This window comes from Heterocephalus glaber, unplaced genomic scaffold (assembly GCF_053883595.1).
Source record: "Heterocephalus glaber isolate CG9 unplaced genomic scaffold, H.glaber_assembly_v1.0 deba00001481, whole genome shotgun sequence".
Lineage (NCBI taxonomy): Eukaryota > Metazoa > Chordata > Mammalia > Rodentia > Bathyergidae > Heterocephalus > Heterocephalus glaber.
The window spans coordinates 26,840,428-26,866,543 of NW_028258317.1; the positions used below are offsets into that span (position 1 = coordinate 26,840,428).

General features: G+C 34.1%; 1 protein-coding gene across 4 annotated transcripts in view; it reads left to right on the plus strand.

The window, feature by feature from the left end:
• The window catches only part of Tusc1 (tumor suppressor candidate 1), a 289,528-nt gene that overhangs the window by 161,034 nt on the left and 102,378 nt on the right, over positions 1-26,116 (plus strand). The window contains exon 3 of one of the 4 annotated variants that reach the window (XM_087183824.1): positions 11,388-11,451. The exons of 2 other annotated variants lie outside the window; for them this stretch is intronic. The gene's annotated coding sequence lies outside the window, so the exon portion shown is untranslated. Of the gene's footprint in view, positions 1-7,831; positions 11,452-26,116 lie in introns of those variants that run through there. One more of the 4 variants, XR_015440047.1, reaches the window with a different exon arrangement.

Sequence of the window (26,116 nt, forward strand, 5' to 3'; positions counted from 1 at the left end):
AGATACCTCCAAAAGAGAACCATTTTAATCACAAAAATTACCTCTACTATTTTTCTCCAATCAGAGATCAGAATTGTGTGTCTTTAATCCAATATATAAATAGATTTTTCAAAGGTTTAATCTAGTTTTCTATTTTTTTAACAGTAGAAGTGCTAGTCTGGTACTACTTACTCTGTCATGGCCAACTATGTAAGTCTGTTTATTTTTGAACTTATATTGCCATATATTTTAAATGTTTTTAGATAACAGAAAAACATGAACTTTTAAAACTAGATGTAATATTGATTGTTTATAGACTAACATCCATTGTGTACAATACTAGGTCAAGATTTATAAAGTTTATCTGTTTTTTTTTACATCAGTATACCAAAGACATCTATTTCACCTATCCAGTTTTATGATTGATACCACTACTTTTCTTTTTTTCTTTTCTTTATTATGGGAACTGTAGTTTTGGTAAAGTGGAAAACTTTACCACAAATGTTTAGGAGGTAATACATTAATTTTCAGTGAAACTTAAATTTATTGATAGTGTTTCTTAAAATATAATTATTATATTATACAATTATACATTTGATCTTCCATTCCATTTTTTTGATATTCAACTCCTGAGAATTTTAGAATTTCTGGACTGACCAGTGTCTTTTGTATGTTAATGAAATTTCTGGTGTCTGGTAGGTCACTGAAGGAACAGGGCATGCTTATAGGTTTGGGACTTCCAGTCCCATCCAGCAATCTCTAGGAGTGAAAAAGGGCTGAAAGGTTGTAATTAAGTAATGAAGTTTCCATTAAAATTGCAAAGACTGTGTTAGGGGAACTTTGGGACAGTTGAACTCATAGAGGTTCCTGTAAGGTATGCCTAGAAAGGGAATGGAGGCCTTGCACACTTTCTTCCCTACTTGATCCTTTGTATTTCTTCTAATTGGCTTTTCATCTGTATCCTTCGTAATATTCTTTCCAATAACCTGGTAAATGTAAGCAAGTGTGTCTCTGAGTTTTGTGAGTAGCTCTAGGAAATTAATCCAACCCAAGGAAAACTTCATGGAAATCCCGATTTATAACTGTTAGATCAGAAGCACAGGTCAAACAACCTAGGTCTTGAGATTGGTATTGGACATGAGGAGTTGAGTCCACAACTGTAGATCTTACTCTGTATCTGGGTAGACAGCGTCAGAGTTGAACTGAGTTAGAGGATACCAAGAGCTGCTGCAGGGTCATCTGCACAGCTGATGGCTGTTTCAGAGTGTGGGGAAAACTCCCCACATGTCTAGTCACAGAAGTGTTGAGGGAGTATAGTTGGAGAAACTGAGTTTGTTTTTTCTTATATTCAAAATAATTCACTCTGGTATTAGAAACTACTAAATTTGGCAAGATGTGATTGATCTGACCACATTTATGTGGCTTTTTGAAAATTTTAGACCACATTATCTTTCTATTGGGGCCAAAAAGATACAATCTTGCCCTATATAGCAATTCTGAATCAAATATGTATATATGTTCTTACATAGAAAACTTAGCCTTTATATATTCCATGTATTTTCATGCATTCTGCAAAAATAAAAGAGCTATTTTAACTATGATCATATTTTCAATTATTTTCTTTAGGAGTTACAGAGTGAAGAGTCCAGCTTCAGCATTTTCTTGCAGCCATTATAAGTGATTATTGCATAATTTTTCCCACAGCATAAGCCAATTTAGGAGGATATCTGCCAAGTAACGCCATTTCAAGAGCCTTTGAAAGAAACAAGGACTTCTGTCTTTTATTTTTTGATGAATTTGCTTAGAATGTTGAATGGTTATTATTATTATTTTCAGTTTCAAAGTAGTATAACCATTACAGTCAGACAAATTCAGATTCACTCCTCCATAACAGAAATGTGACTTTGGACCTCTTACTCCCTCCTGAGATTCTCATTTCCACTTTTATAAAATAAATATAATTACTATACTTAGTATAGTTCTTTGTTGCTATGAAGGCTAAGAATAAAAAACTTGCATATAGTTGTATCATAATGAATAGAATTATTCATCTATCTTGAAAAGGCAAAGACTATTAATCCAATGAAAGAGTAAAAGATCTAGTGATTAGATGGGTTGGGCTGTGGTTTGAGGAAAAATAATGTAAAAACAATCAGGGATTCAGTAGAATGTTTTATGTTTTGGTTGTTTTTGGACCAGATGAGTATTGTATGACATAGGTTAAATAGATAAGGGTGAGAAAGTGAGAAAGCCAGAGTTGTCTAAGGGACAGTCTTTTATTTTCAAAAGTGAAATTATTTCAGTAGAGGGCTCATTTTCCAGAAGGTTTTAATCATCTTCCACTGCCAGAATTAACATATACTTCCATACTTTTCCTCTGTTTTTGTATATGGCTGAAGAAAAAAATGAAGAGAGAACATGTATTAAACATTTACCAGGTGATACTTAGGATACATTATTTAACCTTCGCAACAATCGTGTGAACAGTTGTCATTCTACCAATGTGGTGCTGGAAATTAAAGAAATTATGCCATTTTCAAGGTCACACAGCTAATTTGTAGTAGGTCACAGTTTCAAATTCAAGTTGCAGCTACTTGTGGAATAACTTTTGTCTGACATATTCAAAATCATCTCTATGTGCTCCCATGCTGACTGCCTTATACTCTCTCAGATTAAATATCGTGGCCCATTATCAAGTACATAAATGTGGGGGTTTGCTGAATGAATGAATGAAAGGCCATTTATCAAGCCCTCAAAACTTTTGCAACAAAATATATAAACTCTTAATGTTTTTTGTGCTGGGCAAGTAGGAAAATAAGACTATTAGAGTTCTTCTGCAAAGGAGATAAGTCACAAATTTTCTCACAAACCTCAAAGTTCCTAAGCCACTGTGTGGAATATACAAAGTATTCCAATTATTGTTGATTAAATAAGTGTATCATCTTCAATACTCAATATTTAAAGTCCAGCTATATTTTAACTTATAGTTGTCTTTAATAAAAATTATATGAGGGGCTGGGGATTTAGCTCAGCGGTGCCGCTGTCTGCCTTGCAAGTGCAAAGTCCTGAGTTAGATGCCTGGTACAAAAAAATATATATATACATGAAATAAATTCCTCCTGAAAAAATTGCAATTGAACACCATGTGGTAAAAAATATGTGTATCAAAGGAAATTAATTAACCAAAGGATAAATATCTGAAGGCAGTAGTATTTTGAGATTAAATTTTAGCAAGTGAAAAACATGATTGATAAGTACTTGAAACTTCAGTATCACAGCAAAAAAGACCTCTTAACTCCTTTCCAGAGTGTATATCTCCCTTCTTGATGTAAAATGAATGCTTCAAAATGTCAGTACTTTGATCCTTAACAGGGAGGAAAAGATCAGTGACACACTGACCACTACAGTGAGTTTGGTTATAGCATATTGCAAGTTCTTAGCAATTTTGCCCTTACCAGCAACTTTTTCATACTGCGTACTTGTCCGACAGATGATCATTACCTGCATGTGTGCACACAAGATGACTTTTCTGGAATACAGGAGAGAAAGGGGCTCACTACCATTTTAGTTAACAACATCTGCCAAAACTTCAGGGCAGAAAGGACACAAGTGTTAAATGGAGTTACATCAAATGACATATACCAAATGTTGCTTTCTTTTTCCTACTCAAAAAAAGTAAAAGGAATTCAACAAAGAAAACCTCATCTGTTTATCAAATATATTAAATTCACTAAATAAAATTTTATCTTTTGTCATCATTTTTCTATTTGGTAAAATTATATGAAAGAATATCCTTGGGCTTTGCACTCTGACCAAGTAGACTCAGTTCCTACTCCTCTGTTTTTGTTTTGACCTTGTGCAAATTCTTTAATATTTATATATGTTATATATACTGTATAGACATAAAGCTTCTTAAATATTATTGTCAAGATTAAATGAAATATATATAGAACTCTTAATAGCACCTAATATTAGGTAAATGTTTAATAATTAGATGTTATTTCATACCTGAGATGCTAATTTCCAAAACTAGAGTTTTGAGGAACTCTGAATAAATTACTTTTGCTCCATAGTTTAGAGACAAATGGGAACTGTGGACTGCCCTTTCCACTACTGTTTCTTTTTAAAGGGAAATTTTTCCTCTGGCATCCCATCCCTCTTTCTGCCCAATAAAAAGAAATAGCATTAGTGGAAGAATCTTCTCACTGAGGACAATTTTGGAGAAAATAATGATGATTATAGTTACTTGGCTACATCTTGCTAGTAAATAAAGCAACTTCATTTGAAAAAATTAAACCTTGATTTATATGTCCTTTCCAAATGTGTTACTCTGGAACAGTATTCATTCCAGGACTTCCTTCCTCTTTATACTAAGCACAGCTAGGATCTTTAATGCTTGGTGAAATTCTCAGTTCTCTTTGTTCTAGTTTCTTCACGTGGACCTGATATTCTCCATTGTCAACCCAAGTTTGTTTGTCTGTGAGTTAGTAAAACTAGGAGCGAATTGAATAGTATTTGGTGATCACAGGCCTAAGATTATAGCTCACTACAAGTAAGAAAATTTAGGAGATTTTTAAGGTGCTTTTTCATCTCATAATAAAGACATACATTCCATTTTGGCTTACAAGCCTTATATATAGAATAATAGTAATATTGGAAAATGATATGGTTAGTTTGGAGGATAAGGGGTAATTTTGTCTAAAAATTATGGTGTCATGAAGATTAGAAGGAAATAGGTTTGGCCTTCTAAAAACATACTATATATTATTATTGCTAACTCACTTTTGAAGCTAGAACTGGATAAGGCTTTTACTTGTGTTTCCAAATTTCAATAGAAGATTAACTTACTCCTACAAAACTCTTGTGAGCCTTCCTATATTTTAGAACTCTTGTGGTTACAACATATCCATCTGTTTTTAATTGCTACCTCAATATTTTTGCCACATTTTTGTATGGATTTTTCCCTCATATACATGTACTAAGTATTTGGAAGATTGCATTATGATGAGATAGAATCTACTGAAATAAATGAGAAAACACATATTTCCTAACATCAACTTGCTGGGTCTTTGAGAGAATTTGAAGAAAATCCTGTTTATTAAAAGTCTCTAAGGTTTCACACATAATGAGTATGTTTTAAAGGGTAGGGCTATAGGAGAATTTTCATTGCTTCCTCACTTCATTTGCTTCTTTGTGATAGGCCATTGGCCACTCTTGCCAGCCCAAATTATCTATGAATCACACACCTGCTAGTCTTGGATACTATACCAGCAAGTATTTGAAACAGCTGATGAGTGGAGACAGTGCAATATAATGGCTAAGAGTTTTGAATTATTTTTGGTACCAGGGATCGAACTCCAGACCTTGTGCTTGTGAGGCAGGCAGCAGAATCACTGAGCTAAATCCCTGGCCCTTGAATTCTTAATGTAGACATCCCTAAGGTCAAGTTCAGTCTCTGCCAATTACTTTCCAGTGGAGTGACCTTGGGAAAATTATTTAGTACTAGCTTATTTTTTCCTCTTTTGGAAAATTATGGTAAATAATGTTTAACACACATAAAAATATTACAAGAGTTGAGATAGAAGCCTGATTTCTTTGTTTATATCAGTCCACTATTAAACTCTTGCACTTATTACAGAGATCTTTATTTCTTCCTCTAACCATTCTGCATTGATCCTCACATACTTTTTACTGATGTCTGAGTGTCTTTCTTCTCTCTCTCTCCCATTATCTCACACACAAGAACACAAACACAATTTGATTTTACCCACGTTGCCAGCTTGGAATCTTTCAGGTGCTAACTCAGTATTCAGTATTAAGGAGCTCAAAAATCTGTTTCCAATGTTCATTTATTAAATTTCTACTGTGGTGTTTTAAAATTTATTATTTATTTTTGTATTTATATTACTGAACACAATAACCTACTCAGAACATTAAAGAAAAGCAAAAAACTTACATGTACATATTATCTCTATTTTCCTTTAGCAATTTGAATAGCTAGCTACATCAAGCTGAAAAGACCAAAGCAATCACCTGCTTACTACAATAACAGAGAATATTCATAAAAGAGACTTCTTTCACATTCCTTCATTGATCATGAATATTTAAAATATGGCTATTATTTTGAAATACGAAACAAAATTTGAGCATACATAATTTTGAATAATTTTAGTCCTGAAATTTCTTCACTTTTAACACATGTTCAATAATTCAGCAGATAAACTATAGGCTATATTTCTTAAAATTTTTACAGAAAGTAGGTAGAAGATAAATTAATATCAAAGGTTTCTTTATCCTGATTTCCAAGATAAGGCCTACATGGCATAATAAATTTAAAGGAGAACTGCTGAATGAAAGGTTGGGATTTAGACTTTAGCCCAAGTTTATCTCTAAATTGCTGATGACTCTGGGTTCATCTTTTGTATAACAAAGTTAGGTAAATTATTTTATGCAGGATTTCCAAGTTGTCTATCTAATGAATCATGATATTCATGTGTTTGTGAATCTTATGTGGTAATATTTGTATGGACAATCTATAGCTAATGTGTTTATATGTCTGTATACAGTGGTACCTCAGTTTGCAAACACTGTTGTTTGTGTAAGACCGTGGGCCTTACCAACTGCTCTGAAGAGCTGACTACAGTGAGGATCACCCGGGAGGGAACACACCGGACAAATTGAGAAAGTAAAACAGACCTTTATTAGCCTGGCCAGACGGCACCCTCCAAGCACCAAGTTTAGAGAGGCACCCGGCTCAGAGTCTAAGGTCCTTTTATAGGGGTCACAAGAGGGAACTTGGTAAGCAGCTGTACAGAAGCGAGGCGTTCTGCTGTTAGAACATTTGTAAAACAATAGTTGATTAATTGTTGTTTCTAAGAGACTCTGTAAGGGGAGGAGGTTTCGAAGCTTCCTCCTTCTGAGTTCATCTAAAGGACAGGCAGGTGGGTCAAGCAGCAATATGGAGTCTGTCTTGCTAACAAGGGTCCTTCAGTTTGCAAACAATTTGGTTCACAAACAGAAACATTTGGCAAAATTTTGTTTTTGTGGAAAACTCTGCATCAAGTGACAAAGACAACTATGGCTGTCTTTCCCACACAAACACAAACATGACCATCTTTTCCAAAATTGTGAACAAATTAAGCTTGTGAACTAAGGTATCACTGTATTTTGATTTAGAATGTGAAAGTGGAAATAGTATTGTTCTTTACTTCCTTTCATGTTTCTGCATAAACAACAATGGCAACCCAATCACAAATCTCATATCACCATAGGGTAAATGATACTTTAATTCACATTGATCTTTCACTATTAATTAAAATGTCTCCATAGATCACTGCCATAAACTTTTGACAAAACATCAAAAACTGAGCAGATATTAAGAGAATCTTCTTTTAAAAAATAGTCCTAAAGCTACTAAAATATTTATTAGTATTTAACATTTTTGAGATATTGGAATGGTTTGTCAAGTGATTCTAAGCTCTCTTGCAAATAGATAAAAGGGCATGCTTTTTAAAAGAATAATTCATTTTCTATCTATTGGAGCAAATGGAGAAAACCATATTCATACAAATATAACCTTCTGGTCTTCATTAAAGTTGAAACATTGGCTGCAAGTTATCCTGACTTTTGCAAAGATTAGAGATAGGAAGCAACCTCAAAAGATTTAAATGATAAAGAATGATCAGAAGCATACATGTGTTTCTTGGCTCTTATGATCTCAAACTTATAAACCACTCATAAGAATACAAACTCCATTTAAACAAAAAGAAATAAACTATACATAAAGTTTTCCTCAAGGGAAAACAACAACCAAACCAGAAAGGGAGGGAGGGAGGGAGAGAGAGAGAGAGAATGTAAAAGGAAAAAAGGAAAAAGAGATTACAACTAATTTACTGCTTAAACCACGTAGGACTTGGAAGGAGCAAAAGAAGCAGCTAAATCAAACACTTAGCAGGAAAGGAGAAACAGAAAGTAAACAAAAAAGAATCCAATTACTTTATGTTTGTTTTTGTAAATGGTTTTTCCATAAGAGGAACAAAAACTATTTTGACTTGTTTTCCTCTGTCCTATACTGCTGAGAGCTGCCAGTACCTTCTGAGTAAGTCCAAGCAACTGCTGATACTTCTGCTAATGCTAATTAACCTCCTGCTACAAGTATCAACAAATCCACATCTGAGCTTTGTCTGCACAACATTCAACCCTTCCCCTTATAATGTCAATTGCTATAGTCACCACTGGTTGCTATTTATTGGGCAGAATCGCATCAGCAGTTGAAAAACAAGATGACAACTAGGGTCACAATGTCTGTTATTTTCCAGACAAAAAAGAAACAAGGGCTTAAAATAGCTACAGGAAGTCAAAATATAATTTCTATAAGAAAAGACAGATGTGGGATTGATGATTAAGGTAAGGGAGTTGAGAGTTTTCTGGAGATATTTGGACTTGTTTAGAAAGGACAATGGAAATTCATACATCTGTATTATTTCAAATGCAATATACATAATTTTCAAAAGTGCAGTGAGCTTTATCAATCACCAATATTTTTGCAAAAGTACTCTGTAATTCTTTGTTCAGTTCAGATAAATTTGAATGTGTAGGCCAAAGATAAAAGGAAGATTTTAGTTCTCCTTCCTCTTAGGCTATTCTTCCAAGGTTGAAAGAAAATGAGCAGTCATTTAAAACCAAGGGCTCATGTTGGAAATGATCCTGACATTAAACTATTTCTCTGCCTGACTTGGATCTTCTCTCAGTTTCTTGCCCTTGCAATTCTTCCATTTTCTTTTAAATTTTTTGTCTCTTCTCAGGACGTAGGGACTTCATCCTAAGAATGTGGAAACCATTTCTAGAGCCAACAAATAACAGACTTTCAACTGGGGAGAGTACTCCATTCCTCTGTGTTTAATATTATCCTGTCCTAAACATTCAATAATATTTTGGCTGCTTCATCTGCCCAGGATATCCTTTCAGCTGGTAGAGATTTACCTGTAGAAGCCTCTTTCTGAGATAGCTGTGTAACATACATCATGTTATTCTCATGACAAATTCTCATCTAATAATCCAGTATTCTCCCTTTCCATAGTTCCTTTTTCTTGGTACCAGGGATCGAACTCAGGACCTTGCATTTGCGAGGCAGATGCAGAGCAACTGAGGTAAATTCTGGCCCCAGATAACCTAGTTCTTAGTCATAAGAATGTGCTTTCATCATTTAAAACATGATAATATTATAATGTGATTGATGGTAATTATGAAAGTGTATTTGTTTTTATTAGTACGTGTTTACAGTGTATAATCTTTAATTCCTTGTGTGCAGTTTGTACGTGTACATAACATATTGTATTGCTTAAAGCACATAATATAGACCATCTCTTAAGAAGACCTCACTCTGCTTTCAGAGTGACAATTCTTCATAATTACCATGACAAAGGAATGTAGCAATATTAAAAGCATTGGTTTTTCAAAGGTAAGAGATAGTTTACCTTGCTTAATCATTAATTATCTCTGCAACTTTGGGAATCTGTGAGCCTAGTTTTATTTTCTAAAAAACAGATATAATCATGTCCATGTTGGCTGACATCTGGGCAGATAGGAGATACCAACAATAGAAATTTACTTAATGTCTGCAAATTATAAATACACTAAAGAGAACTTGGACCACTGTTTATATTTTTAAACCTGTAAAAGAGTCACAATCAAAGTTTTAGAGTAAGGAAGTTAAAGTACAAATAAAATCAGAACCTTCTTTCCTCTGGTCTTTGTCCAAACTTCAACCCCTCTTTAAAACCTAGTTTTAGTATTTAAACTTTTTATTATTAATACGTTTGCAGTACATAATGCTTACATCTTGAATATTTTCTTCTGAAAAGGTTTTTAACTCTTCAAATATATATGTGATCTTTCTCAACTATGCTCCCATGATACTTTCATTTATGTTTCTACTTTTTTAAGCTCTTTTCTGTCCATATAGCCAACTTCTTCTGCTTGGCTCATTGGAACATTTATTCTATATTGTGGAATGAAGTGTTGCTCAGTTCTAGAATTGAAAATAAAGCTAAGTAAAACCTTTAAATTGTAATTTTGTCTTTGACAGCTCAGAAAACAGTAGTTTGATAATTTAAAGGTTAATATGAATTGAAGGTGCAAAATGAACTGGTGTTATTCATTCACTGACATACTCATTTGCTTAATAAAGTTTCAGTAAATCTTTCTTATATGAAGGGAATGTTTTAGAATGTTTATCTACTATAAAATTCCCCAAAGTACTTTTAGAAAGTAAAGAAAGCATATGATATTCTAATTACAAAATTGGAAAGAAATATGGGGCTTGACACTAGTTATGCTTGGAAATTTTCTTCTGTCTTACATCCTGAGTAATGTCCCTGAAACAACTGTTCAAATGACACAAGGCCAAAAAGTCAGACCTGTTGCCAACTTGCAGAAGAGTTAGTCCAGCTCTTCCATGACCCAAAAGCAGCGGATCTCAGCTTACTGCCTAGTGTAGAATGGCCATAGTGTGTAGTAGGGACTGATCTCCCCTGTACTCAGAAGTTATGTAATTATGGGGAACAGTTATTGCACATGATTGGCTAAGAAATGATACCTTGTAAAGAATATAGCAACTTTCTGGTGTTTGACTGTGTTTCTTAGAAATCTATAGCTTATTCAAAAGCAGTGTAATGCAGCAAGTAATATGAGGTTCATCAGAAAGAAACAGAATGAATTGAAATGGAATTTTATGCAAGAACATTGGACATAGTAATGGTTCAATTTAATTAGGTACAGTTATTTTTAATTATCTATTTCAAACTAAGAGAACATTAACTTAAGCCTCAAAGGGAAAGATTAAAACAAATAGCCACTTCAAAATTCCTTATGATTTTCCTCTACCTGCACTATCATAAAAACAATATTATATTATTTTAGATTTTTCAGGATAGCATATAAGTTAACAATTAAACTATATCGGCATCTGATTTCATTCTATCATTGTGTCCACAAAAAATAAATCATATTATTAACGGAAGCCTATACCAAGATTTTAGGGGTCAAAATTTAAAAGTGTGGGCTATATTTTCTGTGATTTCATTGGATTTGTTCTTCTGAGCCATGATGAAAAACTCAAATAATATAAAAATTGAGATAAAAATTCATGTAATTATTTCAGAAGCTTTGGTAACTTGTATTGTTATAATTCTTAACATGAAAGAAAGAAGCCTGGAGGCTCATTTTACCCTCCTAATGCCACTTGCTCAGAGTCCCTGTGGTCTAATGCTAATTATTTGGGGGTTGTTAGTATCATTGTGCCTATAAACGGCAGATCTTTACAGGGAGTAGATTTGCAGCAATTAAGAACTAGATTTTTGAAAGCACACTCATGCCTTGGCTGTTTGCTTTTCTACCTCCCTTGGTAGGATGAAGACGAGAGTGTGTGTAATTATGGACTCTCCCTCTAACACCAGCCAGGACTGCTTTGGAGTGAGTGTCTCTACTTGAGGTGAACTTTAGTTTCCTTATCTGTAAAATTAAGATGGTTATACCTACTTTCCAATTGTGGTATGGGGACTGAATGCAATAGTAAATCTAAAAAAGGAATTCAGTGATTATCACATGGCAAGGACTTAATTGGTGGTAAATCCTTTGTTTTATTTCTCGACCTTTCCACTAGTTTTCAGAGAATAAAGGCAGAACTATGAAAACAAACAGAATGTAGCCTATGGAATCCAGAGGATATTTACTCTAAGGTATTCAGGTAACCAGTTAAGTACTGTGCTCCAGAACCTGGACAAATCCTGCATTGAATGCTCTTTTTGGAATCTTACAAATGGGCACCATAAGGAACACTGAATCACTACACATTATAGTTGAATTTTTAAAAGCATTTTTATAGGATCAGGTCAAGGCTATTCAAGGAATAGTGTCATGTGCAGATGAGTAAAGGAGTCCTTGTTTTCATAGGAATTAGAGAGATCCACAACTACATTGTTTTCTATGTCTTTAAAATGTGAATTGAAGCTTTAGTGTATATAGGGTGGCGAATAGAAGGTGAAAGTAGAATCTGCAGGCTTTAGGCAAAGAGAAGCTGAAGCTGCCTAAGGAGACCAAGTGGGCTTGCCGTTAGGTCTGCTACAAACTTATTAAAATTTATCCTTTCTGTCTAGCATGTCCTTTCCTGACCTCAAATTTTCAGCAACAGACAAACAAACTGGTGGCAAGGGACAAAAGCCTTAGTTTTTGTTGTTCTGAATGAACCTTCATTAACAGATATTCTGTCACCCAAGTTCATCCTTAAATTCTCTCTGCAACTGTATGGCAAGATTGCTGTGGATTGTGTTCTTGATAACTCACTGCTTTCTGAGATGGCTGATCTGGATAGTTAAAAACAATGTTTTTTGCTAATTAAAATTTGTCTTCCTGTGGTTTTCATCCTTTCCCCTACTTTTCTGCTTGGAAGAACTGAATAACTATCCTTTTCAACAAAGTCTTTTAAACACTTAAGTTCAAACACACTTATATTTCCTTTCTAAGCTAATCATTTATACTTTGTTCCATTGTTCTCAAATCGTACATCTTTATTCACCAAAATGCTTTCTCCCAACAATGGTGTTTACATTCTTGTTCAAGTGCAATTAGGGGTTAGCATTAAAAATATGCTTCAACAAAGACAGAATAGAGTGAAGTCATCCTTCGTTAGAGATACTATCCTAGTTTCTTTCTCCCACTTGTGCTAGGATTGTTTTTTGTGGTGGCCATGGCAGACAAGATTCCCACAGAACTGATTGCTGAAGTAAGGTAACTAAAGCATTCATTCTCAGATGCTGCTGCTTTTTCATACCTATGAGGTGGGGAATCAAAGGAAAATTTGGAGTTCTGGTTTCTTTGCTTTGTTTTTTCAAGGTTATCTTTTGAAATTGACTATTGGAATGCACTTTCCAGAACTCTATGAATATACTTTTGGTTCAGGCCGTCAAAGCCCTTCCTGTCTCCTACCAGTTTTGTCTTACCTGTAATCTGATGATTGTGGTTCACATTTGCAAATATAAGTCATTAATAAATATGCTTAACTTAAGAATATTGAGAGTAGCCTCATGTCCTTACTGTGCATTTCCCTCTAGGTTAGCATGGATCCTTTAATCCTGAAATGAGAAATGACTACCTGATTAAATGAGTATTAAATACATACTTCTCCATCTCCTGACTTCTCTTATCAAATGTTTTATAGAGATCTAGATTTAGACTACAGTACCATATTGCCTGAATTACTTGGTTGGTAACCGTACTGAAAGCATCATTTAAAAGCAAATTAAATGCAGTGGTCAAGAGCTTAGACTCAGAACTCAGCTTGCTTAGATTTGAATTCCAACCCTGCCATGACACCTTTGAGGACATCACTGAACACTCTGTGTCTTAGTGTCCTATTTAATCAAAAAGAATGGCTGCAGTGACCTCAGAATGGTTGTTGTACAATCAATAACAGACAGAGTCAGAAACAGAGGGGGTTGGTGAGGTAGAATAAATACAGTTGTTAATCATAATATTAATGCATTGACATTAATTGAGATGCTTAAAGATATTCCATAACTCAGAACTTGTTTGCTTGTTACAGATTTGTTTTATAAACAATATATAAATTATCAAGGAATGATAAGATTCTTAACAGGAAGAAAATGATTCATGGAGTGCCTGGACATCACTAGTGACTTTGGTAATTGGAAATCTAGTGCAAGAAACTAACTAGGAAAATCATAGGCCTCAGCCAAAAGTCACTATGGATGTGGATAATGGTGAATTCCCAGTTAAGAGGCTGCAGTACAAATAAAACACTTCAATGTTTCAAATATGTGAATGATAAGAAAAGACAACTTATACACTAATATTTCCAAATATTTCTTAGACTAATGGTCATCACAGTCTATATACGGATTGGCTCTCCAGGTAACTGCTAATATTCACAGTATTTTTTAATTTTAATTTTTTATTAGCATACATTTATAGCACATAATGAACACATTCCTCATGGGGAACTGTGACACATACATAACACATCTTCATTATTGTCCATCCCCTTTCCTTGCCGATGTACATGACACATTTTAGTTCTTTTTTGTCCCCTTTTTTCACCTTTCTCCCCCTCTCTCCATCTATTGGCCCCCTTCTGATTTGCAAAATATCTATGAGCCTATTTTCTATTACCTATCTTTTACTTTTATTTTGTTTTTTTATAATTTGAGTTTTTCATATAACAGAAGCCATGTAATACTTTGGCTTTTGCATGTGATTTACTTCATTTAATGTTATGGTTTCAAAGTGCATCCATTTCCCTCCAAATGACTCCAGTTTATCTTTCTTTATGGCAGAGTAAGGCTCCATTGTATACAAATACCACAATTTTTTAATCCACTTATCTTTTGATGCATAAATAGCCACTTCTAAGATTTAGCTATTGTGAATTCTGCTGCTACAAACATGGCTATGCATGTACCAATATAATATGATCTCTTTAATTCTCTCAAGAAGATACCTTGAATGGGGTATAGCTGGGTAGAATGGAATTTTTAGTTTTAGTTTTTTGAGGAACCTCCATACCAATTTCCATAATATTTGTACTAGTTTACATTCTGACCAACAATGTAAAAGTGTTCCCTTCCTCTCAGGCTTATTATTATTTGATTTCATGATGATAGCCATTCTTTCTAGAGTAAGGTGAAATTTCAGTGCTGCTTTAATTTGTATATTTTCAGTGGCCAGAAATGTTGACATTTTTTTCATATATCTATTGGCCATTACATTTCTTCTTCTGAGAAGTGACTGTTCATTATAGTTGCCATTTTTCTCATGGGTATTTTATTTAGGGGGATGATTTGAGTTCTTTATATATTCTTGATATTAGTCCCCTATCCAAATGTTTTTTTTTTTCATTCTGTAGGTTGTCTTTTTACTCTTTTGGTTGTTTCCTTTGCTTTGCAGGTGATTCATAATTTGGTAAGATCCCGTTTGTTGATTTATGGTTTATTTCTTGTGTAATGTTTTTGGAGTTTTGTTCAGAAAATACTTGCACGTACTTATGTCTTCACAAATTTTACCTATTTTATCTTCTAATAGATAAAATGTTTGGGTTATAACATTTAGATCTTTGATCCATTATGATTTTAGTTTAGTATGTGGAGAGAGATGCAGGTTTAGATTTAGTCTTTGGCATGAGGATAGCCAGTTTTCCAGCATCATTTATTAAAGAAGCCATCCTCCCTCCTAGGTAAGGTTTTGGCCTCTTTGTGAAAGATCAGGAGGTTGAATGAGCCTGGTGTTGTTTCTGCACCCTTTTATCTGTGCCATTATCAATTCACATGTCTGATTTTTGTAAATATCATGCTGTTTTTATCACCATAGCCTTATGTTGATGCTTCTGTCTTGCTCTTGTTGTCTAGAATTACTTTAGCTATTCTTGGTCTCGTCTGGTTTCATATTAATTTTACAATAGTTTTCTCTAGTTCTGTGAGAAATGGTGCTGGAATTTTGATTGGGATTGCATTTAATCTGTGTATGAGTTTTGGAAGTATGGTCATTTTGACTGTATTCAATCTGCCTATCTAGGAACAAGGGATTTCTCTCCATTTTCTGGTATCCTCTTCAATCTCCTTTTTCAGTGTACTGTATTTTTCCTTGCGCAAGTCTTTCACTCTCTTGGCTAGGTTAATTCGTAGGTATTTGATTTTTCTTGATGTTATTCTGAATGGTATTGTTTTCATATTTTTTTCTCTCAATGAGCTTATTGGCATAGAGGAATAGTGTTGATTTTCATGCAATGACTTTGTACCCTGCCTCAATATTGAATTTAATTTTAAATTCTAGGAGTCTTTTAGCCAAAATTTTTGGCTCTATCATCTGCAAATAATGATAATTTTGCTTCTTTCAAATATATATAATATATATATATATATATATATATATATATATATATATATATCCTTTTTATTTCTTTCTCTTGCCTGATTACTATGGCTAATGTTTCAAGAACTATGTTGAATAGGAATGGTGGTGGGAGACAACCATGTCTTGTTCTTGATTTTAGAGGGAAAGCTTTCATCTCCTACTCATTTAATACCATGTTGACCATTGGTTTGTCATAAATGGCCTTTATCAGATTGGGATAAAGTCCTTCCATCCCTATGTTCTTCAGGATTTTTATCATGAATAGATATTGGAGTTTGTCAAAGGCTTTTTATGTGTCAATTGAGATTATGGTGTGATTTTTGTCCTAGCTTTTGTTTATGTAATATACTACATTTATTGATTGGTACATGTTGAACCATCCCTGCATCCCTGGGATAAACTTGGTCATGATATATGATCTTTTTGAGGATTTGTTGCATTCTATTTGCCAGGATCTTTTTGAAGATTTTTGTGTCTAAGTTTATGAAAGAGATTGTCTTTTAATTTACTTTTTTGTTTTGGTTGGGTTCTTTTCTGGTTTTGAAGTCAGAGTAATGTTACCTTCCAAAAATGATCTTGGAATCATTTCTTCCCTTTCAATTTCATTAAAGAGTTTGAGGAATATTGGTGTTAGAGCTTCTCTAAAGTTCTTGTAGAACTCAGCAGTGAAATCATCTGATCTTGGAATTTTCTTATTTGGTAGCTTTTGAAAAATTACTTCTTCAATTTCATTGCTTGTTATTAGTTTGGTCAGTTTTTTTATATCTTCTTGGTTCACTTTTGACAATTCAAAGCTATGCATTTCTTTGTGAATTATTTAATTTATTAGAGTACATTCTCAAAGTACTGTAGTTACCAATAATCATCTGCATTTCAGCTGTGTCTGTTATGATTTTTCCTTTCTCATTTCTAATTGCAGTTGTGTGTGTGTATGTGTGTATGATTAGCTAGTGTTTGTCTATTTTCTTTATTCTTTCAAAGAATCAACTCTTCAATGCATTGATTCTTTGTATTGATATTTTATTTTCAATTTCATTAATTTTTGCTTTCATCTTTATAATTTCTCTCTTCATACTACCTTTTAGATTTGGATTATTCTTGTTTTTCTAGGACCTTGAGGTGCATCATTAGTTTATTTATTTGAACTTTCTCTGTTCTTCTAATGTGAGCCTTCACAGTTACAAACTTCCCTCTTAGAATTTTTTTCACTGTGCCCCTTATGTTAAAATGGCATTGTCATTTGATTCTAGGGTCTATCTAAATTTTTTCTGTTGATTTCATTTGTGACCTATTGATTATTCAAGGAGCATTGTTTAATTTCCATAATTTTGTGGGGCTTTTTTCCATTGACTTCTAGTTTTACAGCACTATGGTCTACTAATACGCAATGGATAATTTTTCCTTTTTTGCATTTACTTAAGTATACATTATGGGCAAGTGCATTGTCTATTTTGAAGAAGTACTGTATGCTGCTGAGACGAATGTACATTCTGTTGTTGTTGGGTGGAATACTAGATACCTATTATGTCCATTTGTTTGAAGGTTTACTTCAACTCTGATATTTCTTTATTGATTTTTTTTTTCCAGTTGTTCTGTCTAGTCATCTGGTTCTATCTAGTTTGTCTCGTTGTTTGTGACAGCATGGTACTGAGTTTCCCAATTATAATTATGTTGGTGTTTATATGATATTTTTAGTCCAATAGTGTTTTATGAAGTTGTGCATACCAGTGTTTGCTGCATATATATTTATAATTATTATCTCTTCCTGATGAATTTTTCCCTTAACCAGTATATGGTGATAATCTTTGCCTCTTCTGATAAGTTTTAGCTTGAAGTACACTTTGTCTGAAATTAAGATAGCTACTCCTAGTTTTTTTATGGGTTCCCATTGGACAAAATATTGTTTTTCATCTTTTGATTTTTAATCTGTAAAATTCTTTTTTACTTCAGTGTGTTTAATATATATAGCATATTTGGGGGTCTTATTTCTTGATCCATTCTGCCAATCTGTGTATTTTGACTGAGGAACAGAGACCACTAACACTGAAAGTTACTGATGAAAGGTATTTACTTATTCCTGCCATTGAATTATTTTCCTTTATTTTCCCCTTCTGTGTAACTGTTCATTCTGCTTGGTGTATTCATTCAGACTTTTTGATGCTCTTGGCTTCTTTGTCTTTTTCTGGTATATCACTGAGAATTTTTTGGAGTTCTGGATTGGAGGTCATGAATTTCTTGAGGTGCTCTTTGTTAAGGAAATACCTTATTTCTCCATCTATTTTGAAAGAGCTTTGCTGGATAAATAAGGTTAAAAGTTGTTTTCTTTCAGGGCTTGAAACACTTCACTTCAAGTTGTCTTGGCTTTTAAGGTTTTTGTTAAGAAGTCAGCTATAATTTGATGGGTTTACCTTTATAAATAAGTGATTTGTTGTTTTTCTATAATAACTTTTAAGATTCTGTCCTTGAGTTAGCCTGGCATTTGGACTGTGATGTCATGAAGAGCCTCTCTTTGCTTCATAGATATCTGAGGTTTTATATGCCTCACTTATCTGTTTAATTATTTCCCTATATTTGGAAAGTTTTTTTTTCTTTTTGCTACTCTTTTCTTTAAAGTGGTTTTTATGCCATTTGTGCTCTTTTTTGGTTTTTTACTTACTTCAATTAACCTTAGATTAGTCTTTGTATCATTTAGCAATTTGGATCCATTTTCACGTTCTCTTGTTTTGAAGGTATATCAGTTAATTCTGACACTTTGTCCACACATTTGTCTCTTCTGCTGCCCATACTTTCAGTATAATTTTTAACCTCTAGTGCTTATGTTTAGAACCATTTCATGCACTCTAATTCTGTGCTAAACTGGTAATTCATGTTTTGTATCATTTTATTTAGTTCAACTCACTATTAGTGTCTTCTGTAAGATCCCTGATCATTTTGTTTATTACATTCATTATCCATTTAATTATATCTTCTGTGAGCCAGTTGGGCACCATATTGATCTATTTTTAATCTCTATTATCCTATTGAATAATTCAGCTATGCCCTCTGTATCTCCTGTATCATTTTGAGGGAGTTGGGAATTTTGGGAGACACTTTGTTGCCTTCTCTTCTTATGTTTCTAGTGTTTTTTTGTTTTTTGGTTGGTTTTGTTTTCTGGTGAGGTGCTTATAATAAAAAGGCTTTTTTTGATAGTATAGAGATCTCTTTAGTTATGGTCTGCCTTTCAGTGATGTAGTGTGAGCATGGCTAATTATAGTCTTTTGCTCCAAGATCTGACCACTTCTGTTAATTTGGGAGGACAGAATGCAGTGTGATTAGCCCAGTACCCAGTTTTCCAGGAATGCATTGCAGTATCATTAATGATATCAATGTAATCTGGATATTGGCATATATTAAAAACCTATTAACAATAACAGTTTTGTGACCCTGGCAATAGGAAGTAATTTACAATAATAATGTCATCCAAGACAACCTTGATATTGACATATTATAAAGATAAATAATTATAGTATAGATACTAAGACAAACCAAATACTAATATACAGTAACTATTTACTAAATGTAACAACTATATCTCCACCAAAACTAGAAAATTCTTCAACAATATTAACATATAGTTAGCCAATTATCTAAAAAGTAATAATGCTTAATGTTTATACTAGTAAAGATCTAGGGTGTTGGGGCTGGGAGAATGAAAGAAGAAAAATTTGAAAAATTAGACAATGAGAGATGAGAATGAAAAGAGAGTGAGACTGAGGATTGAAGTAGAAAGATATTTATAGAATTATATAAAGACACAAGAAAAAGAAGATAAAAGATATATATATTTTTGTATATCCTTTTATTAGTACATTTTAGGTTTACAATATAATGACATTCATCATTGGAGATATGCATATATATATATATAAATACATTAAGTGTAAAAACAGAAAAAAAAAACAGGAAAAGATTTTAAAAAATTGAAGAAGGGAGAAAAGGGAGAAAGAAAATCTTCTCACACCCCAACAAACCATTAAAGAAAAAGGAGGGGAAAAAAAAGAAAAAGAAAATGTGTTCAAAATTTTTTCTGTATTTTTGAATGAATTCCTGCCCCCCCCGCCACCAGGATTTGGAGTTTTGGAATCCAGGTAATTAAAGTTTCTTTGCCTATCTTTATAGCATGTAGGTTTGTAAGGTACCTCCTTTTCCAGAGGCCCCTCTTTTTACCACACGCTCTGGCAACCATAGCAGGTCAAGTGTGATCTTGCTTAAGTGCTAGATGAGGAAAGCAACCAGACCTCTGTTCAGTGTTGGAAGCAGGTGTCAAGGGAAGGGTTCAAATACTATATGCCAGCACTTTCATTCCCATCCATTTCTAAATGCAAAGTAAGTCTGTCTTGGCTTCTCATCCTGAAAGTCAAGGCCTTCTGGACCTGAGCTTAAATTTCCCAGGGGTTCCCTATCCTCAACTGTCTCCTATGGATGTCTCTCACCCAGTAACTGTGGGAGGATTACCCTGGGAACCCAGAAGCAAAGTTCCTTTTTAGTTCTTCTGAGCCCCCAACTTAAATAATCGACCACTTCCTGAAATTATACCTGATTAAGCACTCTCCAGAAATACGGCAGGCACCACACTGGATTCCCTCTCCAGCTGTTTCCCACCATGAGGAAGGAGTAACCTCAAGCACAGTTCTGCACTGCTTTTGCAGTTCACAATAGCCATGGGTTGTTCCTTTGCCTGCAACACTAGCCCAGTCTGCCATTTCTCCCTAAGTCTGCTGTCCCTGGGTTTTCACTCTAGTTCTGCTGTAATAGGATCCTCTTTGTGGGACCCAGGATAAGCTTCCAGCATCATTCGCTTTTTTCTCTCTCTCTTGCATTGTGGTCCATTTCTCTAACTTCTTTTTACCTTTTAATTTTGCTGTCAATTCCTTCCTGATTCCTTCTGTTCTATTTTTTTTTTTTTTTTTTTTTGGTTGTTATTTTCTAGGTGTCTGGTTTCCAGGCCTAGGAGAGGCTAGAATTTACTGCTGATCACTGCTCTGCCATTTTCTTCTCTTTCTAGATTCTGTACTATATATTATGAACAATGAATCTATAGCAGACTGAAACTTCATGGAAACGTTGTATCTTACTTATTCACACAGTCCTATTACTCAGTGTTTGAGGAGAACTAGACAAAGAATACTCAAGACAAGAAACGATGATATAAAACTTTTTAATATTATGGTTATCTGTTATTTACTGTAATAAATAAAATTTCACATTTTTCTTACATTTTGGATGATTTTTCTTCTTGCTCAAATATTTTTCTTTGATTTATAGTTTTTATTTAATAACCAATATACAAACTTAATCTCTATATTAATGTATTTATTTTTTAAAGTCACATTTATAGAAAGATCAAAATTTCCTAACCTTTGTTCTAACTACTTCATTGAATACATTTCAAATTTTTAAGATAAGATCAAGACTGACCTTTTCCAGGTGAAAATAAAAATTTCTTGACATTTATTTACTTGAAGATATTATTACATATTATCATTACCTGTGACCTCAAATCAAATGCATACATGTTGATTTCAATATTTTATGTCAAGAAACACCAATCATTGCTGATTCAAATATGAAACAACTAATGACATCTATGAATTTCTCCATCTTTTTTTAAAGAAGTTTCCTTTACAATTTTTAAGGCTACAGAGGTTTCTCCTAATAGTATTTTCCAAGAAACTGTTTAGCATTTTGTTTGTGTTTAGAAGCCAAAAAACAAAAAACCTAGTATTAAATGGAAACATTTGTTTGTGTCCTCTTCTCCTTTTTTAGAGGGATTAATGCTTTCAAATACTGAAATAAAGTAGTCACATTGTTCTTTGAACAGTTTTCTCTCCTTAATTTAGATAACATAGATTTGTAATGGAAAACTTTGACCTGGAAGTTTCAATCTCCCTTGAGCATCTTCTAGCAGTCTACATCAAGCACAATAGCATGTAAACCAATAGCATGTAAAGTCAATGTCTTAAATCAGTCCACACTATTTATCCACAACAATATTTTCTTCTTTAAAATTTTTCTTTATCTTAAATGTATAATTTTATTATCAAAAACACACATATACAAAAATTAAAATTATTCAAAGAGAAACAATGCAAGGGGGAAAAAACAATAATAATATTCAAATATAATAGAACTCAACCAAAGCAAAACTGAAAAGTACTTAAACATTTTTCCATATAATTAAAAAAAATCTCAACTATTAACAAGACATCAGAGGATGTGATTTGTTATAGAAAGATTTTTCAAAACTAATATTGAACTAATAGTGGTCTGGAAAAAAATTCTAATTAGCTAGTAGACTCCACATAGGCCAATTTTTTTAAATTTAAATTTCAATACAGTCATATGACACGGGATGGAAATATAATCTGAGAAATATGTTATTAGACAATTTCATCCATGTGTATCACAAAGTACCATACAGAGGTGCCAACTTCTAAGTGCAAACTGAAAAGGTGTACATCAATCATCTGTGATGGGCCCTTGATATTATCCAAATACCCAGATAAACACAAGATACATGAGGCTACCACTGGCATAGCAGCACACTGTTTTACAGTAAACTCTTTTATATAAGTGGATTATGCTTTAAAGGATGAAAAGCACAGCATGTTATGATAAGTACCTGAAAGTAACAGTTATTTATCACACTATTGAGTACTGTGTACTGCACATAGTCATATGTACTTCTTCTGGAAACATACCCTTCACTCCTTTGATCTCAGTGACTCTTCCTTCCCAACCCATGGATGAGCTCAGGCCTAGTCTCTATCTACATCTCTTCCTGTAGTTTTAAACACAATCGACATATGGATTCTTTCCAGATTCCAGCCTGTAACTGTAATCTCTCCCCTTCCCCTCCTGCCACCCCTACCCTTTTGAGTCTTCTCTTCCTATTTCAAATTATCAATTATTCATTTTAATCCTTACGTACGCTTTTAGTTTCTCACACTAGAGAAACTATTCGATATTTACACGTGTGTCCTATTTATTTCACTTAAGAGGATGATCTCAATATGCATCCATTTAGCTATAAATGTATTTAGTTTCTCATTCTTTATGGCTGAGTTGTACTCCATTTTATTAAAAAAACACATCTTCTTTATCTATTCTACAGTTGATGCGCACTTGGGCTGTTTCCAAGCTTTAGCTATTACAAACTGTGCCGCTATAAACATGGATGCACATATATTGCTGTGGTATGATTCTTTTAATTCTTTTGGGAATATACGCAGCAGGGGGAGAGTTGGGTCGAGTGGGACCTCTAAGCCTAGTTCTTTGAGGTATCTCCATGCTGATTTCCACAGTGGTTACACCAGCCTGCACTCCCACCAACAATGGAGAAGGGTTCCTTTCACCCCACACTCCCGCTAGCGTTTGTTATTGGATGGATTCTTCATAATAGTCATTCTTTCTGGGGTGAGCTGGAATCTCAGAGCTGTTTTCATCAACCAGTGATGTTGAACATTTTTTTTGGGCAGTTTATTAAATTCTTTTATTGGTACATTGTAGGTATACAACACAATTACATTTCTCATTGGGAACTGTACCTTTACATAATGCATCATGGTTCTTATTTTTTCCCCATTCCTAACCCTCCCTTCATCCCCTCCACCCTTCCCTATTTACAAAGACTTTATTTCCATTTTTTCTATTTCTCAGCATTTTTCCTTTCCCGTCTTTCCTTTCCCCTGTGCCTCCCACTACCCCTACCCCTTTGGACCTTTTCTTCCTATTTTACATTATCGATTATTCATTCTAATCATTGCTACATTTTAGTTATACAATATAATGACAATCATCATTGGAAATTTGCAACTTTACATAATCTCTCTTGGTTCTTATTTTTCACCCTTGCCCAACCCTCCCTTCAACCCCTCCAGTCCTCCCTATTTACAAAGATTTTGTTCCTATTTTTCCATTTTCTCATATTAATCCCATTCCTTCTACCCTTTCCCCTAGCCCTCCCACTTCCTTCCCCTTTGCCCCTTTTTTTTTCCTATTTCACATTACCTATTATACATTGAGTCCTTATTTACACTTTCAGTTTCTCACACCAGAGAAACTATTCGGTATTTATACATGTGTGTCCTATTTATTTCACTTAAGAGTATCACCGCAATGTGCATCCACTTAGCTATAAATGGCTCTAATTTATCATTTTTATGGCTGAGTAGTACTCCATTTTATTAAAAAACCACATTTTCTTTATCCAGTCTCCAGTTGATGGGCATTGGGCCTGTTTCCAAGTTTTAGTTATCACAAACTGTGCTGCTATGAACATGGGCGCACATATATCACTGTGGTATGATTCTTTTAATTCTTTGGGGAAGATCCCCAGCAGTGGAATAGTGAGATCAAATGGGACTTCCAGTCCTAGCTCTTTGAGGTATATCCATACTGATTTCCACAGTGGTTGGACCACTCTACACTCCCACCAGCAGTGGAGCAGGGTTCCTCTTTCCCCACAGCCCCACCACCATTTGTTATTGGTTGATTTCATGATAGCAGCCATTTTTTCTGGGGTGAGGTGGAATCTCAGCATTATTTTCATTTGCATCTCTCGAATGATCAGTGATGTTGAACATTTTTTCATGTATTTATTTGCTATTTCTACTTCTTTGTCTGAGAAATGTCTGTTCATTCAGATGCCCATTTTTGGATTGGGTCTTTAAATTTGGGAAGTCTGATGTTTTTAAGTTCTTTATAGATTCGAGATAGTAGACGTTTGTCTGAGGAAGAGCAGGTGAAGATTTTTTCCCACATTGTGGGTTGTCTCTTCACACTGCTGGTGGTTTCTCTTGCTGTGCAGAAGCCTTTTAATAAGAAGAGATCCCACTTGTTGATTGTTTGTGCTAGTTCATGGGCAGCTAAGGTTTTGTCCATAAAATCTTTTCCTACACTGATGTCTTCAATGGTTCTACCAAACCTCTGTTCCAACTGGTTCAGAGTTTCTATTTTAATATTTAGATCTTTAATCCATTTTGATTTTAGTTTAGTGCATGGCAAGAGATATAGGTCTAGTTTTAATCTTTGGCAAGTTGAAGCCCAATTTTTCCAGCAACATTTATTAAAGATGCTATCTTTCCTCCAGTGAGGATGTTTGGCTCCTTTATTGAAGATGAGATGGTTGAGTGTGTCTGGTGTTGTTTCTGCATCTTCTAATCTGTTCCACTGGTCCTCAGGTCTGTTTCTTTGCCAGTACCATGCTGTTTTTATCACAGTAGCTTTGTAGTAGAGTTGCAGGTTGGGGATTGTGATACCCCCTGCCATGTCTCTGTTACCTAGAATTGCTTTTGCTATTCTGGGTCTCTTCTCGTTCCAAATGAATTTTTGGATTGTTTACTCAAGGTCCATGAAGTATGCTGCTGGAATCTCAATTGGAATTTCATTAAATGTATATAGCAGTTTTGGAAGTATGGCCATGTTCACTATATTAATCCTTCCTACCCAGGAGCAGGGGATGTCTGTCCATTTTGTGATATAATCTTCAATCTCTCTTTTCAGAGTGCCATAGTTTCCAGAGAAGAGGTCTTTGATTTCTTTCATTAGGATGATTCCTAGGTATTTCAGTTTTTTGGATGCTATTGTGAAAGGAATTATTTGCCCTATTTCTCTCTCACTGAGTCTGTCATTCGTGTAGAGGAAAGCTATTGATTTTTGTGTGTTGACCTTGTAACCAGCTGCTTGACTGAATTTGGTTATTAAGTCTAGAAGACTTTTGGTGGAGTTCTTGGGGTCTTCTAGATAGAATATCATGTCATCTGCAAATAATGACAATTTGACTTCTTCATTTCCTATCTTTATTCCTTTGATTTCTTTCTCTTGTCTAATTGCCATAGCTAATGTTCCCAGAACTGTATTGAACAAGAGTGGTGATAGTGGATATCCTTGTCTTGTTCCTGATTTGAGTGTGAAGGATTTCAGTTTTTGACCATTTAGTATGATATTGGCTGTTGGTTTTTCCTAGATGGCTTCTATCAGTTTGAGGTAGAGACTATCCATTCCAATTTTTTGTAGGGATTTTATCATAAATGCATGTTGGATTTTGTCAAATGCTTTTTCTGCACCTATGGAGATAATCATATGGTTTTTGTCCTTGGCTCTATTGATATAGTGTATTACATTGATTGATTTGCATATATTGAACCATCCCTGCATCCCTGAGAAGAATCCC